General features: G+C 33.0%; 1 long non-coding RNA gene across 2 annotated transcripts in view; it reads right to left on the minus strand.

Annotated features, from left to right (window-relative positions):
• Positions 1 to 8,581, minus strand: part of LOC143244558 (uncharacterized) — a 41,002-nt gene extending 32,421 nt beyond the window's left edge. Inside the window, exons 1-2 of one of the 2 annotated variants that reach the window (XR_013025199.1) lie at positions 8,133 to 8,579; positions 2,357 to 2,388 (exon numbers count right to left, since the gene is read on the minus strand). This is a non-coding gene — a long non-coding RNA (uncharacterized LOC143244558). Of the gene's footprint in view, positions 1 to 2,356; positions 2,389 to 8,132 lie in introns of both variants that reach the window. The other variant, XR_013025200.1, reaches the window with a different exon arrangement.
• Positions 8,582 to 16,563: the final 7,982 nt, after the last annotated feature.

Here is a 16,563-nt window from a genome sequence, read left to right on the forward strand (position 1 = left end):
TTTTATTATTATTATTATTTTAAATTTGATTTTATCTTAAAGATCAGATGTACAAGTTTAACAGGAAGAGGTGTTGGAAGCAATAGCACCCTGGATATTGATGTGTAGTAATGTGAAATTTTCCATGTTTAACAAAGTTCATGATGTATATTAACATTTCTGGTAGGTATTTTTGGATGTTTTTGATCAATTATTTTAATGATTATGTCTGTTAGACTGTTTTCATTATTTGGATTTGTGTATTCTGTCAATATTTCAGAGAAGGTGGAAGTAATGGCATTGGTTAGTGTGTTTTCAATATTCGTAGGTGTGGTTTTGTGTGTGTCTTCAGTTGTTTTAGGTAAATCTTCATTACTTGTTGATGGTTTTTCCTGCATGATTGATGTTTTATTGACCACTGCAGCATATGAGTTTGTTTGTGTTTTCTGGTGTTTGAGTAGTAGTTGGTTTTGATTATTCTTGGATTTTGTTTGTTTATGGCTTATTCATGTTTGGATTTTTAAGTTCGTATAAGTGTGCCTTAAATGATTTGCATTATTGGCATCCTTTATAGTTTGCCGTGTGTTCTTCCCCACAATTGCAGCATTTAGGTTTGGGGTTTTTTTTTTGTTTGGTACATGGATTCATAGATCTAGTGAAACACCAGTCAAGTTTAAATCTGAGTTCCAATGTTGAGCCAATTAAAAGGCACTTCATTGTTCATACTGAATCAGCCGGACATGGTTAGATTTCTTAAGTGTTGAGACAAGATTGAAATTATATCTAGGCTGTACATAAACATATGGCACTAGATAGCTGGAAGTAACAATGTTCTGACCCTGGATGATATCCGTTTCCTCTTCAAAATGTGTCGTGTTGTCACCAAACCTACAAGCAAAGTGCGATAATGAAAAGTAAGTTTCTATGTACCAGTATCTTGATTATTCAGCTTCTCCTTGGGAATCTTCAATAGACTTGTTACTTAATCATCTTAATTTCTGAGTTCCATAGTGTTGGTGTTACTGAGTGAACTATAGCCTCTCTCTCAAGTATATCAGCTGCTTGCATTGATTTTCGAATATATGAGGCAATGGATGGTATTTTTTTAAATTGCTTTCAGTTGTGTTCAAGCTTTTTTTCATGCCATCTCTGACCAAAGGCAATGTTTAGGAAGAAATTTGGATACATTGTCTGTGGATTTAGATTCATCCAAAAGTTCGTCTTCTGAGTCATTATTTGTAAATGATATATTAACATCTCTCACAATAGGCAGTGCTTGTGGTTGAAATTCAGGCAAACAGAAATCCTTGATCATGTTGGATACGTTATCAGATGTCACATATAACTCCTTGTTACTGATGTTAAAGATATTTATTATTTCATCATATTGTGCTGCAAAGGTATTGAAAATGTGATACTTCTTGAAAAGTTGACATGTCAGCATGCGTTTACATTTTCCAGTCATGTATAAAGTGACAAGTGATCTCAAGGAAGCTACAAATTTGTCTGCTATTTCAGATATTCACGATCATATTGATGTTAGGTACAATTTGCAGTACAGAAACGACTTTGTGTTGAACTTCATCAACCCTTCGCTTGATAGACGTTGTAGAAAGTTGCTTGTGACTGGGAACAACATTCTAAGAATATTTGGCTGCCATTATATCTTGAAAATACTTTGACTCCGTCACTTACAAGGGTTGCAGTGTATTGACAATAAAAACTGACGAGTTTGTTAGTGATATGCTTCTGATGATAGTGTGTATACTTACATTTAGTATATTCTGTACACAACACAGATATTGCAAGTTGCTGCACTTGAATGGAGGTACCACAGCCAGTGTAAACTTTTATACCTCTGCTTCATGATTACGATAGAAATACAAAACTGAGGGTCGCGGGTTCGCATCCCCGTCGCGCCAAACATGCTCGCCCTTTCAGCCGTGGGAGCGTTATAATGTTACGGTCAATCCCACTATTCGTTGGTAAAAGAGTCGCCCAATTTAGCAGTGTAAGACTAGAGGGAAGGCTAGCACAGATAGCCCTCGAGTAGCTTTGTGCGAAATTCAAAACAAACAAACAAACAAGAAATACAAAAGTGTATGTCAGTTATATAATATAGTTTACAAAATTAAAAATAATAATATCATCCAGTAGCACGGTAGTATGTTTGCAGACTTAAATGCTAGAAACTGAGTTTCGATACCCATTGTGGGCAGAGCACAAATAGCCCATTGTGTAGCTTTTTGCTTAACTACAAACAATAATTAAAATATGAAAATATTAAATAAATGAAGATAATGAAAAATATAGTTTACCTATATTGTATAAATAACACAGAATATAGTTCATATTACAAAAATAATAACAAACTTACCCTAAGGTGTGTCAGCAGGATAGAAGAGTTTCCTAAAGTAGAAGTAGTCCACTTTAAATGTTTATGCTTTGTCTTGATGTCACGTGAAGTTACATTCAAATGTTAACTACTTTACTTTTTATTCATGTTATAAAAAGTTGTAGAGCATAAAATATGAGCGAATAATCTATATCTTAACAGTTAGTAAGTTTCTAGTTTTATAAACCAATATTTTAAAAATCCTGAATTTCCCCTATTGTGAGAAATGTGACTTCTTTCTCTAGGCATTCCCTTTTCTTTAATTTATTTACCACCCCTTCAAGAAGTATGGAATTTAACGTAAATTATTATTTATGATATTATCATTTCAGGCAAAGGATGGCCTTCAATTTTGTTTAGTTGCATAATCATCAAATACAGAATAAAACACCTCTTGTCACACCCACCTGTCAATCCTCTCTTTCAGGGTTTTTACAGAATAAAACACCTCTTGTCACACCCACCTGTCACATCCTCTCTTTCAGGGTTTTTACAGAATAAAACACCTCTTGTCACACCCACCTGTCACATCCTCTCTTTCAGGGTTTTTAATAGTTCTGTTCATTCCCTTATTACATCCAACGAAATAGAAAAGCATTAATTTTTCTTTCCATACAAACTTTTTTTTTCCCACATGAAATTCCCTGTAAGATTGAAGCTTGGTATGAGTGTGTGTTTTCTTTTAGCAAAGCCACATCGGGCTTTCTGCTGAGTCCACCTAGGAGAATCGAACCCCTGATTTTAGCGTTGTAAATCCATAGACTTACCGCTGTGACAGCAGGGGTCAGCTGGCGATGAATAATGAAAATATAGAAATTTGATGAGTACAAAAGTTGACAGTTACTCTTACAGTATTAAGTATTCATTAAATCATTTGCGAATACAAATACGAATACTTTAATTTTCCTTTCCAAAGTATTCAAGTACAAGTATGAATATTCGCAAAACTGTATTCGAATACAAATATCCCACGTTTGTTGTCCACAGAGTTATAATAAGAAATGAAGCTGTCAGTTTTGACTGTATCCTGCATATTAGTATTAATTAATTTAAAATACATCCAATATTACGAAGATAAATTTCGATAAACAGATTTATTTGTTTGTTTGTTTGTTTTAGAGCAAAACCACATTGGGGAGTCGAACTACGGATTTTAGCGTTGTAAGCCCTTGAACTTACTGCTGTTGCAAAGTACCTTTGAAAAAAAAAAGTTTATAAGTCAAACATGTTGCTTATTATTATGTTTTTCGGTTAAGCTGTTGGTTGATTTTATTTTAAAATCACGTTCTATTGTCGTAAAATTAGTTAATTGTCAAGTTCTTGTTGCAGTGCTTATTAAACAAAGAGTTCCATGTAGTATTATTTTTAGCTGTCATTATGCTATTACTTTAAACTTCAGAAGGTAATTTAAAGATATTGCTTAAAACTTTGCCAAGTAGCTTTGCAATATATTTTAGGAATACAAAAAAAGTATTGTGAGTACTATTTATCATTGTGAAAATACATGGGGTCATGACCACAGCCATTATCTTCTGTAGCTACAAACTTTGTAAGATAATTAGTTACAGTACTGGTAAAGAACGTTAAGTGATGGATGTTGAAATTGATCATTGTGATGTTTGCCATTAAGCAAAAATACATTATGATTTTAATCAAAAGATAAAGAGTTCTGCCATTTTTATTAATAATACTGAAATAATATATTTATTAATGAGATCGCCTATAAATAATAGTGCGATTAGTCTTAAAATAACATTTAAAAAAGATCATAATGAGAGCAATACATAATGAGTACCAAAGTAACCGTGAAGAATAAGGAGAGGACGTAATGGTTGTGTATCTATACGTTTCCGTTACCACGTGTAAATCATTGGATAGAAATTTTACATCTGCAAAATACAACTCATTTCTTGAAGGTTGGGATTATAGACAAGAAAGATTAAATATGAGTTTACAGCAGACATATAATGGCATATGTTAGGTTTCAGGGTAAAAATATTGTAGTTGGAATAAGATCTACTTATCTTGCATATATTTAAAAGTGTTTCAAATTTGTTTCACCAAGTGTCATACTCTGTCTAAATTTATCTCCAGTGGGAGAGCGATATGTCTGCGGACTTACAACACTAGAAACAGAATTTCGATACCATTGGTGGACAAAGCCCAGACAGCCCTTTGTGTAGCTTTGTGCTTAATTTCAAACAAACAAAAGCAACACATAAAAATATTTACTTCACTTAATTTTAGTTTTACTTATACTTGAAACACAACACTTTTGGAGACCCTGCGTAAGTACAATTAGGTATAAATTGTTACTTTTATCTAAGGAAAATACGATAGGACCTTGAAACATATAATAATGAGTGCCGTTTTGTTTCTAAGGGATGTTATTATAAATTTTTGTCACTCTATACATTTAAAAACATCTTAACTTGTGCATAACTAACAAGTACATTATATTTGCATATAATTAACTTATTTTGCTGTATTACTCCGAAATTATTGTATTTACCTTCACTGTGAGTACCATAAAACATTCGTAGTTTTTGTTTTATAAACAACGATGAATATTATGCATTTTACCTATAAATACTAAAATATGTCATATCTTTAAAATGGTTTAAGATTGAAACTTATTTCCAGACGAAGCAAATTATTGACATGGCATATACACAGCTCATTCAGTGACATTTCGGAATAAAGCATTGATTTCGTTTAAATTTGGTTCATTTACTTGATTCCTAAATAATGTGCAGGAATAAAACATTTTTTCAAATTTGATATACTGGGTTTGATATACTTAACCTGGTGTTAAGTAGATCTGCAGGTCTGTGGTTGATGGTTGACATCACCTTACCGCAATGAAAAAAGAATCGTATTTCACACTTTAGAGCAATAAGTAAGACAGGTGACAATTGAATTCTGCTATTAGAGTATCCTAATAACTGGCGGTGTGGGCTGTTGGAGTAGCTGACTTCCTTATGGTAAGTCAGCACAAAAACATAGACGACTATCTTTGAAAACTTGTGTATATTTGAGCGAATATAAGTTGACAAACAAGTTCAGACAAACTATGATGCTTATCTATGCAACACAAAATAAATAAACTTATCCCCTCTGTTAAAACTATTTCAATCATTTAACAGACAAATTTTCTTTTTTCTTGTTAAAAAAAGTTACTTAACTTAAACTTCTTTCTTTCGAGAGTTTAAAGGTATATTTGTACATTTATTTCACTTAATAATTTGAAATGCATGGATATGTCCAACAATTCTCTTAGTATATCTGATCAAAACATTTTAGATGCACATAAACAGCTACATTAGAATAAGTGTGTCAACCATATAAAATTGTTATATAAAAATGCTGCTTGTTCTAGTTGCAATAAGAAAGGTTTCTTGTTTTTGAATTCCGCACAAAGCTACTCGAGGGCTATCTGTGGTAGCCGTCCCTAATTTAGCAGTGTAAGACTAGAGGGAAGGCAACTAGTCGTCACCACCCACCGCCAACTCTTGTACCAACGAATAGTGGGATTGACCGTAACATTATAACGCCCCCACGGTTGAAAAGGCGAGCATGTTTGGCGCGATGGGGATGCGAACCCGCGACCCTCAGATTACGAGTCGCACGCCTTAACACGCTTGGCCATGCCGGGCCAATGATAAGAAAGGTATTCTCTTTTGTAAATTTCATGTTTATATAATTTTGCTCTTTTTGATATAAAATGGCTATCTTGTATATACACATTTATGTATTCTGACCGAGTATAACGTAGCCCATTGGCAATCAGACTAGATGGTGGAGCTGAGGTTTGAGGAATCCCACACCGGTAGCGTAAAAACAATCGCTCTTTGAAGGGTTGTGAGACAGCTTTACTATATGTGCACAAAATCCACCAAAACGAATAAACAGTGTGGCTTATCCATTTATTCTAAGTGTACTGTTTCTACAGAGCGTTTTGATCAGATATCACAACTTGTATATTTGATTATTATCTTAAAATTATGATTCCATCCGAAATGGGAGTTGAACCCCCAATTATAACTGGAACTATCAACGTAGATGCATCACCTTAGATAACTCCTAAATTTCCAATCTTGCACGTAGTCCTAGGCCTTAAAGGTTTCACTTTTAATCTAGTGCCCATAAAGAGTAATTCACCATTAAAATTATCAAGTAAATATCCATACGAACTATTATGTGCTACAGCTGTCAAGTCTCAGCTTAAATTAACAACAACCAGTGGACTTTTTGTGTCAGTACTCCTTTTTTTTTTAAATATATATTTTGCCTTTTCAACAAGGCCAAGAAATAAGAATGTTATCAGTTTTTGCTTAAGCTAAAACAGATATGAGACTATTTTTTTAATGCGAGATTTAGATTTTAGATTTATTTTCAGAAACTTAAGAATAGTGGCAATTAAGTATTTTAAACAGCTGTAGTAATATCCCACATTTAGGCAAACGTTTGAACCTGTATGTCGAATAGTAATAGGAGTATTATATCACCTTTGAACTTCACATGAAATTACTAACGAGCCGGGGCCCGGCATGGCTAGGTGGTTAAGGCACTCGACTCGTATTACGAGGGTCGTGGGTTAGAATCCCCGTCACACCAAACATGCTCGCCCTTTCAGCCGTGGGGGCATTAGAATATAACGATCAATCCCACTATTCGTTGGTAAAAGAGTAGTCCAAGAGCTGGCAGTGGTGGTGATGACTAGCTGCCTTCCCTCTAGTCTTCCACTGCGAAATTAGAGACGGCTAGCGCAGATAGTCCTTCTATAGCTTTGAGCGAAATTTAAAAGAAACCAAACCAAACTAACGAGCCTCTAGACGCACAGGCTTTTTTGTATTCAACTATCTTGTATAAGAGTTTGAAATTTTAAGTTGAGAATTTGAAATAAAATGTAAGCAATAAAATCTATATATTAATAGAATAAGGTAAAAATGAAATCCATTATAAATTAATAGTTTTACAAAGTTTTCTAACAGTTATTCTAAAAAAACGTGTATTGTACCATAAGAACACAATAAATATGAAAATGGAGCACCAGTTCAAGTTTTGAATAGTTTGCTTAGTCCATTGAATATTTCATGATATTCTATTTTAAAACGTGTATATTCACTGTACATTCAATAAAATAAGATGTGTGCAGGAGCTTCATTTTCAAAATCAAATCAAGTGTATTTTACTCTGATTTGTTCAGTTAGTGAAGAACATTAACAAAGCGCAACAATTAGAGAAGAGACCATGGCTGTTCAGTGATGTAGTCAGCAAAAAAGGAAAAAAAAATGTTTAGCAAGATTTTTCCCTCGGACAAAAAAAAATTAATTATTTATGTCAGCAAAGAATGTACTTAAAATAATGGTCATCATATGTTATTGTTAGTTCTAAATTTTGGGAACTAAAATATTATTTGTGTGAGCGTCTTCATTCCTAAACGTTAAGGGATAATACTCATGTGAAACGTGTCGTTCAATTTTCGAAAACAGTTTTCAATCCCAATTTTATATTAAGTATTTTGAAAACTACCGTAATTCTATCATTAAATGCTAATCATGATAAAATATTATAATTGTGATTGAGATAGCATAATTAATATAAAGATATTTTGATTGGACAAGTTCCTAGTTGTTAGAAAACTTCTTAAATCAAAATACATACAAATTATTTACTCACATAATAATTAAAATTTCCTTGAATACAATATTAATGCAACAAAGTTATATTTTAGGATGTACATGATAGGGTTTACCTTAGAGTGTACGTGGCTCAGCACATACACACCGCTATTGTCTGTTTACATCAATAATATTTCATGTCCGACCTCAATAGCTTCTACTGTATTATAACGAAAACAGAGGTTGACCTCGTATATTTTCTTCATTTATGAAATCTTGAGAATTTTATGAAAGCAGATGGGTGATGTGTTCTCTTCAGTATTCATGAACAATAATTATAAAAATTCCTTTTCAGTATGACTATACTATGGCTACCGCACATCGGTTACGCGCATACGCAAAAGATGCAGATTTGCTATCCTGCAGTATCCATAAATGGCTACCGAACTGTTTAGTCTCGTAGTTGGCGATCGATAAACCCTTTCTTTGCTACTCCGTCTAGAACATGAATGCCAGAAAAATTATTCTACAGATGACACCAAACAAAACGAGTTTTTAAAGGAGTGATAAGTCAAAAAATAAGCCAGCAATTCTAATATTTTATTTTGATTTCCTTATACGCTTTCTCTAAAATGTAAGACTTTGTTGAAAAATAATAATATAAACAAGTAAATTATATGATCTTTAACATTCCAAACAAAAAAAACAACAAAAAACAAGAATTCCTAAAATATCGTTGAAATAAAAATATTTAAGTGTTTTACTTTTATTTAATATTCTTATCTGATTACTTTCTATATAAGTATATTAAAATCATTTATAATTAAGCAATTAACTAATCTACAATTAAATCACCCTTAAAACGACGCTTAGCATTAATTAATTAATTAATCTTAAAAAAGGGACAGTGAACGCTAATTCATTTAGTTAATTTGTAATTAAATCATCTTCCTACAAAGTAGCATATTTCTAGGCAGTCATGACTCATGCAATATATGTCTTATCATGCTGACAATTAATCATTAATTAATTAGTTAATTCTTAAAAAGATGCTTAACATGAATTCATTAAATCATTTATAATTAAATTCGTCCTAAAAAGGACGCTTAACATAAATTCACCAGTTGTTTGAATTTCCTATCCTAAAGGGACGATATCTTAATTAAAACTTACCCATTTAATTATCATTCAAATGGTTTTTAATGACATGATGTATCATTTAACGTAAAATGATCATAATTATATACATTTTTACCACGCATATAATACATGCCTCATGGTATGGTAATTTAAATCACCCTAAAAAAGGCAATACCATACACAATATAACATTATCAGTTGTAATTCTTGTATTATTTCATTTCATAGGTAAGTGGCAAAACTACATTCTGTAATTAAAACTCGTGTCATTTCCCAAAATCTATCAGTGAAAAACCACTCAGTCCACTTAGAATAGAATGAATGTTTTACGTTACTTAGACATGTGACATTTATATTTTCTGATATTTATATTAATATAAAAGTTAATTATAACATATTATCGCTACCTACATGTTTACAATATATTTGATCTCTAAGGGAAAATTTATTAAAATAAAAGTTAATTATAATACACTGTCGCTATCCATGTATTTACTAAATATTTAAAATAGATGGCTCACTTTATACTTTACCTCTTTGAACTTTGCTCTACTTCTACATTCAAATATAGTACTTACATCAAAAACCACTTAAAGAATAACAACTTAGAACTGACCTTTGAAAGAGTCACCCTTGACATTTTTTTTTATTATTATTATTTGGTTACGTCAGTATTTCCAAGATGCTGTACAAGAAAGCTTTACATTTGATCACGTGTTGTCATAACTGCTTATATGCGACATCAGAAACGGGTTCGTTGGTTTTAGGAAGTTAGAAATGATTATGTAGAAATTTGTATGTGCGTTAGACAATTTATAAGTTTTGGAATTTCAATATTAGTAATCAGTAAGACAATCATTTAGCTGTAAGGTGATTATTTGGTTAGGTATGACTTGTGAAACATTAAGTATCCTACAGAACATTGAAATAAGTTATGTATTCCATACTTTCACAAGTTTTGTGTACATTTACCAGTGATAATGCCCACATAGAAAATGGACGAAGAAATTCAATCATTTATTATTTTTAGCACAGATACTGAATTTTTAACATAATTAAATCTAGACATTGATTCTCAGATCCTATGGTAATAATAGTGATTAAGTACATGTGAAAGTTTGCCTTTATAAAACATATAAATTATTTTGTCACAAATTAGTAAAAGTGTTGCTGCATAATAAACGTTTTATTGATGATTATATAAACTATAAATTTTAATTATCTTATGATATCACCTTTTTTTAGGGCCATTTAAACATATAATCATGTATTGTACGCGTGGTAAAAACGTATATAATGGTAATAATGTCACATCAAATGATATATTATCATTGAAAAACACTTGATTGATAATTAAAAGAGTAAGTTTTAATTAATATATCGCCTATTTAGGACTGGAAATTTAATTAACTGATGAAATCTTAAGTGCCCTTTTAATACGAATTAATTATAAATGGTTTAATAAATTAATGTTAAGTATCATTTTAAGAATGATTTAATTAATTAATTATAGACATGGTAGTTAGTTAGTTATCACCATTAGATTCCATCTAGGAACATAGAGCCGCAATCGCTTGCGGATTCTTCAACAAGTATTTAAATGAGTAGGTTGTTAGCCCACTGCACCGAGCCGTCCCTAATTTAGCAGTGTAAGACTAGAGGGAATGCAGCTAATCATCACCACCAACCGCCAACTCTTGGGCTACTCTTTTACCAACGAATAGTGGGATTGACCTTAACATTATAACGCCCCCATGGCTGGGAGGGCGAGCATGTTTGGTGTGACCGGGATTCGAACCTGCGACCCTCGGATTACGAGTCGAACGTTTTACGCGCTAGGCCGTGCCAGGCCTAATTATAGACATGATGAGACATGTATTGTATGAGTCATGACTGACTGGAAATATGTTACCTATTTTGTGGTAGGATAATTTAATTATCAATTAATTACCTAGTAAATTAGCATTCACTGTACTTTTTAGGATTAGCTAATTAACTAGTGTTAAACCTCATTTTTATGACTATTTAATTAATTAGTTATATTCCTCTTGAGATATATATTGTATGAGTCATGGTACGTAAAAAACACGTTCTCTATTTTGGGATATAATAATTCATAATGGCCGCCTGTCTACTATCGAACTATAATTTCAGTTTGTTTGTTGGCTTGTTTTGAATTTCGTGTAAAGCTACACGATGGATATCTGCGCTAGCCATCCCTAATTTAGCAATAGACTAGAGTGAAGGCGGCTAGTCATTGCCACCCAACGCCCACTCTTAGATTACACTTTAACCAACGAATAGTGGGATTGAAAATTCACATTACAACGTCCCCACGGCTGAAAGGGTGAGCATGTTTGGTGTGACGGAGATTCGAACCCGCGATCCTCAGATTACGAGTCGAGCGCCCTCACCACCTGGCCATGCTGGGCCTCTCTAGTGTCAGCCCTTCATAAGTATGACTTGGTTATTCCTCTACTTAACAACTTGGGTTGAATGGATTAATCAAAAGAGCTTGTTTTGATTATGAAACTAAAAGGTTCGTATCTTTACACGGTAGTATGGCTGTAAAATAACAGAAAATTAGTTTGGTGGTATGGTTTAAAAGGGTTTTTTTTTGTTCTCGAATTTCGCGCAAAGCTACACGAGAAATATCTGTGCTAGCTGTGCCTAATTTAACACTGTAAGATTAGAGGGAAGGCAAGTAGTCATCATCACCCACAGCCAACTCTTGAGCTACTATTTTACCAACAAATTGTAGGATTGATCGTACATAATAACGCTCTCACGACTGAAAAGAGAGCATGTTCGATATGACAGTGATTCGAACCTGCAACCCTCAGATTTCGAGGCGAGAGCTCTCTTCAACTAGTCATGCCAGGCCTCAAACATTTTTGTATTTTTATACGTATATTACACTGTGAATTTATAGTGTTTAGAAAATACCGTAAATTGTAATGTTAATTATTTAAATATAGTGAAACTAGACTACTTTCGCAAGATCCCTGAAAGTTTTCGGTTTCAAGAGAAAATAAAACCAAAATTAAGAGTAATAAATATTTTGTTTGCCTCTTTTGACAAATCACGTCATGCTATGTTGTAGCCTGTAGAGTGAATAACTCTTGTAGTGATTCATAGTATGCATACATTTGATTGACATCACGACGGAAGAAATTTCATCAATTATGTGACGTCATTTTAGCGTGTGCTGTATAACTGACAGACAACAATTTACAGTATTATGGTGCGATTGGTTAAAACAGGCGACTTCTCCAGACAACTTTGTGCTCTATTTCGAGAAAATTATCAATGTTCCACAAAAGACTGTGAGGGGTGAAGTAATTTAAAGAAGAGTGTGATGATTCACTAGAGTTTTTGAGTATGGGATAACATTGAAATTAAAAAACCCACAACCAAAATTGAATATAATCAACATTTTTAGATATATTCAGGAAAAAGGGAGAGAGATTTGTTATAACGTTTGGTGTAAAGAACGTTGGATTTGGTTGAAAATTCCAATGATCTAACTTATTAGAAATGATTGGAGTGAATAACTACCTTTCTAAGATCACTGGTATGGAGACACCAACACCCCCTATAAAAGTTTATGATGAGGAATTTAAACTTCCCAATCAAATATTAAATGGTTCTTATTTAACACTAAAAAAATAAATATTTAAAAATCGCATATTGAAAAGCAAAATGTAATTAGACCAGTTAGCTGATTGCCCAACGTTAGGTAAGATTGTGATCACTTTATATACACAGTTCAAGTAGTCCGTCCTATTAAAGAATTATCAAGTCACACACAAATGCTTTTTTGCCCTTTCATTCTGTGATCAGCTTGAAATATGAGCCATTGAGGCATGTGAGGTATTAAACAGTTGGTTTCATCAGTACAGGATATTTTACATTTTAGTTACTATCTAACAACACAAATATTTTTGTCACTTTTTTCACTCTAGAAAAACTGACGGTATGTAATTTAGCTTTCATCAAAAAAGAGAAATGTTCCAAGTGAGTGTCATGAGTCTTATCATAATGGTTGAGCTGAACAGTTATGTAGAACATAAATAAGAAAACAAAACTTAATGCTCTGAATCATAATTCATTCATCTTAGTAGGTTTACCTTGCAACCTTCAGTGACACAAGTTCTTCAGCCCATAACATGATCACTAATGTTACTTTTTTAACACCTACGACAAATGCTACCCCAGTATTTGTAAGTATTGAATCTAGTATGAACAGAAGAGGTTATTCCTAGTTTAAACCCAGTTTCTCTTTAGCATGTTTACCTAGATATTCATGCTCAGTTTTGTTTCATAACCATTTAATATGTACTTTTAAGAGATAATATTTTGATACAGTTCATTCTTCTTTCTCATGCAACAATGTAATGATGATATATAGACTTTCTTCATTGCATCTTGACATGTACACTTAATGAGTAATATTTTAGCCCAGTTTTTTTCTTTTGCATAATGTGTACCTTGAATGGTGATGCTCAGTTCTCATCCATTTCTTTAAGAAACATCAAAGGTGATAATATTTTGTTACAGTCCATTTTTGATTTGAAAGTACACATCATAAGTAATGTTTCTTCCTTGCTTTTTTACTCCTTTACAGGTTCCCCTAGACTATAGTTATTAGTTCTGGTTAATTGCTACTTCACGTACCATCAGATGATAAGTTTTAAACAGTTGTTTTCTCCATAGAATGTCATCCATGATAAATGTTTAGATATGGCTACTTACTCCAAAATATATACTCCTATTAGACAACATTTAATCTTCTTTTGTTATTTCTTGCATATTTTTATAGCAGATAGTGTTCAGACTTTGTTTGGGGCCTATGTCATTTCTATCAGTTCTGGGGACACTGCACATCATTATATTCTGTCTTCTCAACATGACTGCATTGGCTCCTCACCCAGTGGCTTTTCATTGTTTTTCTCTTTTCTTGTCTTGTCACACCCCTCATTGTTAACTTCCTTTGTTCTAATCTTTTCATTTGTGAGGAAACTGTCTTTAGTTTTGTATTTTTAATTCATATGGATATATCTTTTAAATTGCTACAGATGGATCAATATGAATAGTTAAAACAGTCTACATGGCACAGTGATTGGCAACATCACTCTATTATTCCTCAATCCTGGCTGTCTGCCTCCAGCCTGGTTTGTACAATCTTTCTCAATACATATGTTCTCTTCATCTCCTCCATAAGGTCCTTATTCTGTTTTGGGACTCCCCTTAAATCTGTCCCAACCTTGTTTCTGTGGCTCTATATTGTTGTGTTGCAGCCCAGTCTTCCTCTTCCCAACTTTCCATGACTTTTGATTCACTCTCAAACAGAATTTTCCTCAGAATACCAAATTTCTTTATAACTGCATGTGAGATTGTCTACTACACCTCCATTACCCTGTAGCTATATAACTCCTGTACCTTTCTACCTGTTCCATGTGGTGATACATGGGACATACCTTTTACATTGGTCTCATTGTCACCATTACCTTGTGACATATTACTTATTTCATGGGATATTTCTGTCATGATCTTTAAGTTTCTTCTATTTGCGGTTTTAGGGTAGTATTTTCTCCACCTTTTGTATTACCCAATGTCACATTTCCCCTTTTTCTTGCCTCTTTTCTACCATCTCTCATTCATTACTTTTTCATTGCCCCCCCTTTTTTTTTGTCATTAGTGTGTTTCTCCATATTCTTGCTTGGGTCTATGTCAAACCTGTAGCGGATGCTTTTGCTTTCACTGGACATACATTTTTGAAGTTGATAGCCATCTACATGTATCTATGCCTTTATTTTCTTCCACTTTCTCATTATAGTTTATCCCTTCTTTATTTTGGCTGGTCATTCTTTTCCTCATTTTTCCATGGCAGGGGAAAGTGGAAATTCCTTACTCCCATATCTCTTCCTTCATTTTTGATTATATCAGTTCTGAACAGATGCTGTCTTGTTCTGTCTGGCCTGCTCAAAATAAATTCAACACTTCTCCAATAGGTATGAAGTTTAACATAAATTATTCTTTATAGTACTATCATCACTCAGACAAACATAATTATCTCTTTTGATCTTTATTGGTTATAGAACCAAATAGAAAATCAGACCTCTTTTTGTCAAGAGTTCTCTCTTACATTTAATACTATATTATCTATAATCAATAGAAATCTAAAGTGTTCATCTATTAAATGGCATATTATATAAATTGTCACTTTCATGTACATTATTTATTTATTATTATAAAAGTAACTAGAATGTTAAATTAGGAAACTTTATGTTAAAGTTAAATTAAGGAAAATAGATGGTAATAATTTCTGTTGAGGTATGCATGCAAGCAGCTCAGAGTACCTTGTAGGTAATTAATTTGGTATTGCAATGTGAAATGCACATTTCTCAAATGATTTATAATTTATGATGATGTGATTAGTTGTTAGACATTGTTAAAAGGGCAATAAAGTAGTAAAATTTAAGTATAAACAGCAGTGTACTGTTACAAATTTAAAGCCACTCAGAATAAATATATGTAATTTTGTGGTACAGTTTGAAGTTACAATTTGTTCCAACCTCTCCAACCCTTCTCACATTTTTTGAATACACTTGTATCCAATGTTTTACCCTCTGTCCTAATCACCAATGACATTCCATTTAGTTCAGGATTTGTAGGAACTCAATTCTCTCAGTTTTGCAAAGCTGTGGACACTTTTCTTTGCTGACAGATGGGTTATTTAAGTTCCTTCCCAATCTGTTGCCTTTCAACACCCACCTGAGCTGGCCTTCCTTTGGTGTCTGGAAAAGTCAGTGTTGGCTTTGTGAAAGAAACACACCATTGAGGAAGTTCATGACCACTCTCTGGGTTATTACTCCCACTTTGTTATCCTGAAGACTGGGGACTGGTACCCATTTATTGACCTTTCCTCTATCACTGTCTTGTTCATTTAGTAATTTTGGAAAAATTATTTTTTTCTCTCATCATTGGTCTTTCAAAACTGGCAAGGGACAACTAAAGTAAGTATGCCAGATATGTTTCTTCATATCAAGATCATCCCTTCCTCATAGCATTTTCTCAGATTCATCCATGGGTATATTTTCCAGTTCCATGCTCTTCCATTTGGAATAGCACCAGCCTGTTATGTTTTCAGTTGTTTTCTGCAGGACTTTGCTCAATATTTTCATGGTCTGGGCCTGTAATTTAATTTGTACATGGATAACTGTTTTTTTCTTGCATGTTCCCAGGTGGAATCATTTGAACACACTTTTGTTATTCATCATGAATCTATTTATTTATGATGGTTTGTCAAGATTTCTAGGTTTTTTCATTATCCTGATCTAATCTTTCATGCACCTGAAGATTCTTTTCAATTCTCTCTTCAATTGTGGCCAACATTTTCTAGTTTGTATCAGACATCTGGTT

Source organism: Tachypleus tridentatus, chromosome 2 (assembly GCF_004210375.1).
Source record: "Tachypleus tridentatus isolate NWPU-2018 chromosome 2, ASM421037v1, whole genome shotgun sequence".
In the NCBI taxonomy this organism is placed as follows: domain Eukaryota; kingdom Metazoa; phylum Arthropoda; class Merostomata; order Xiphosura; family Limulidae; genus Tachypleus; species Tachypleus tridentatus.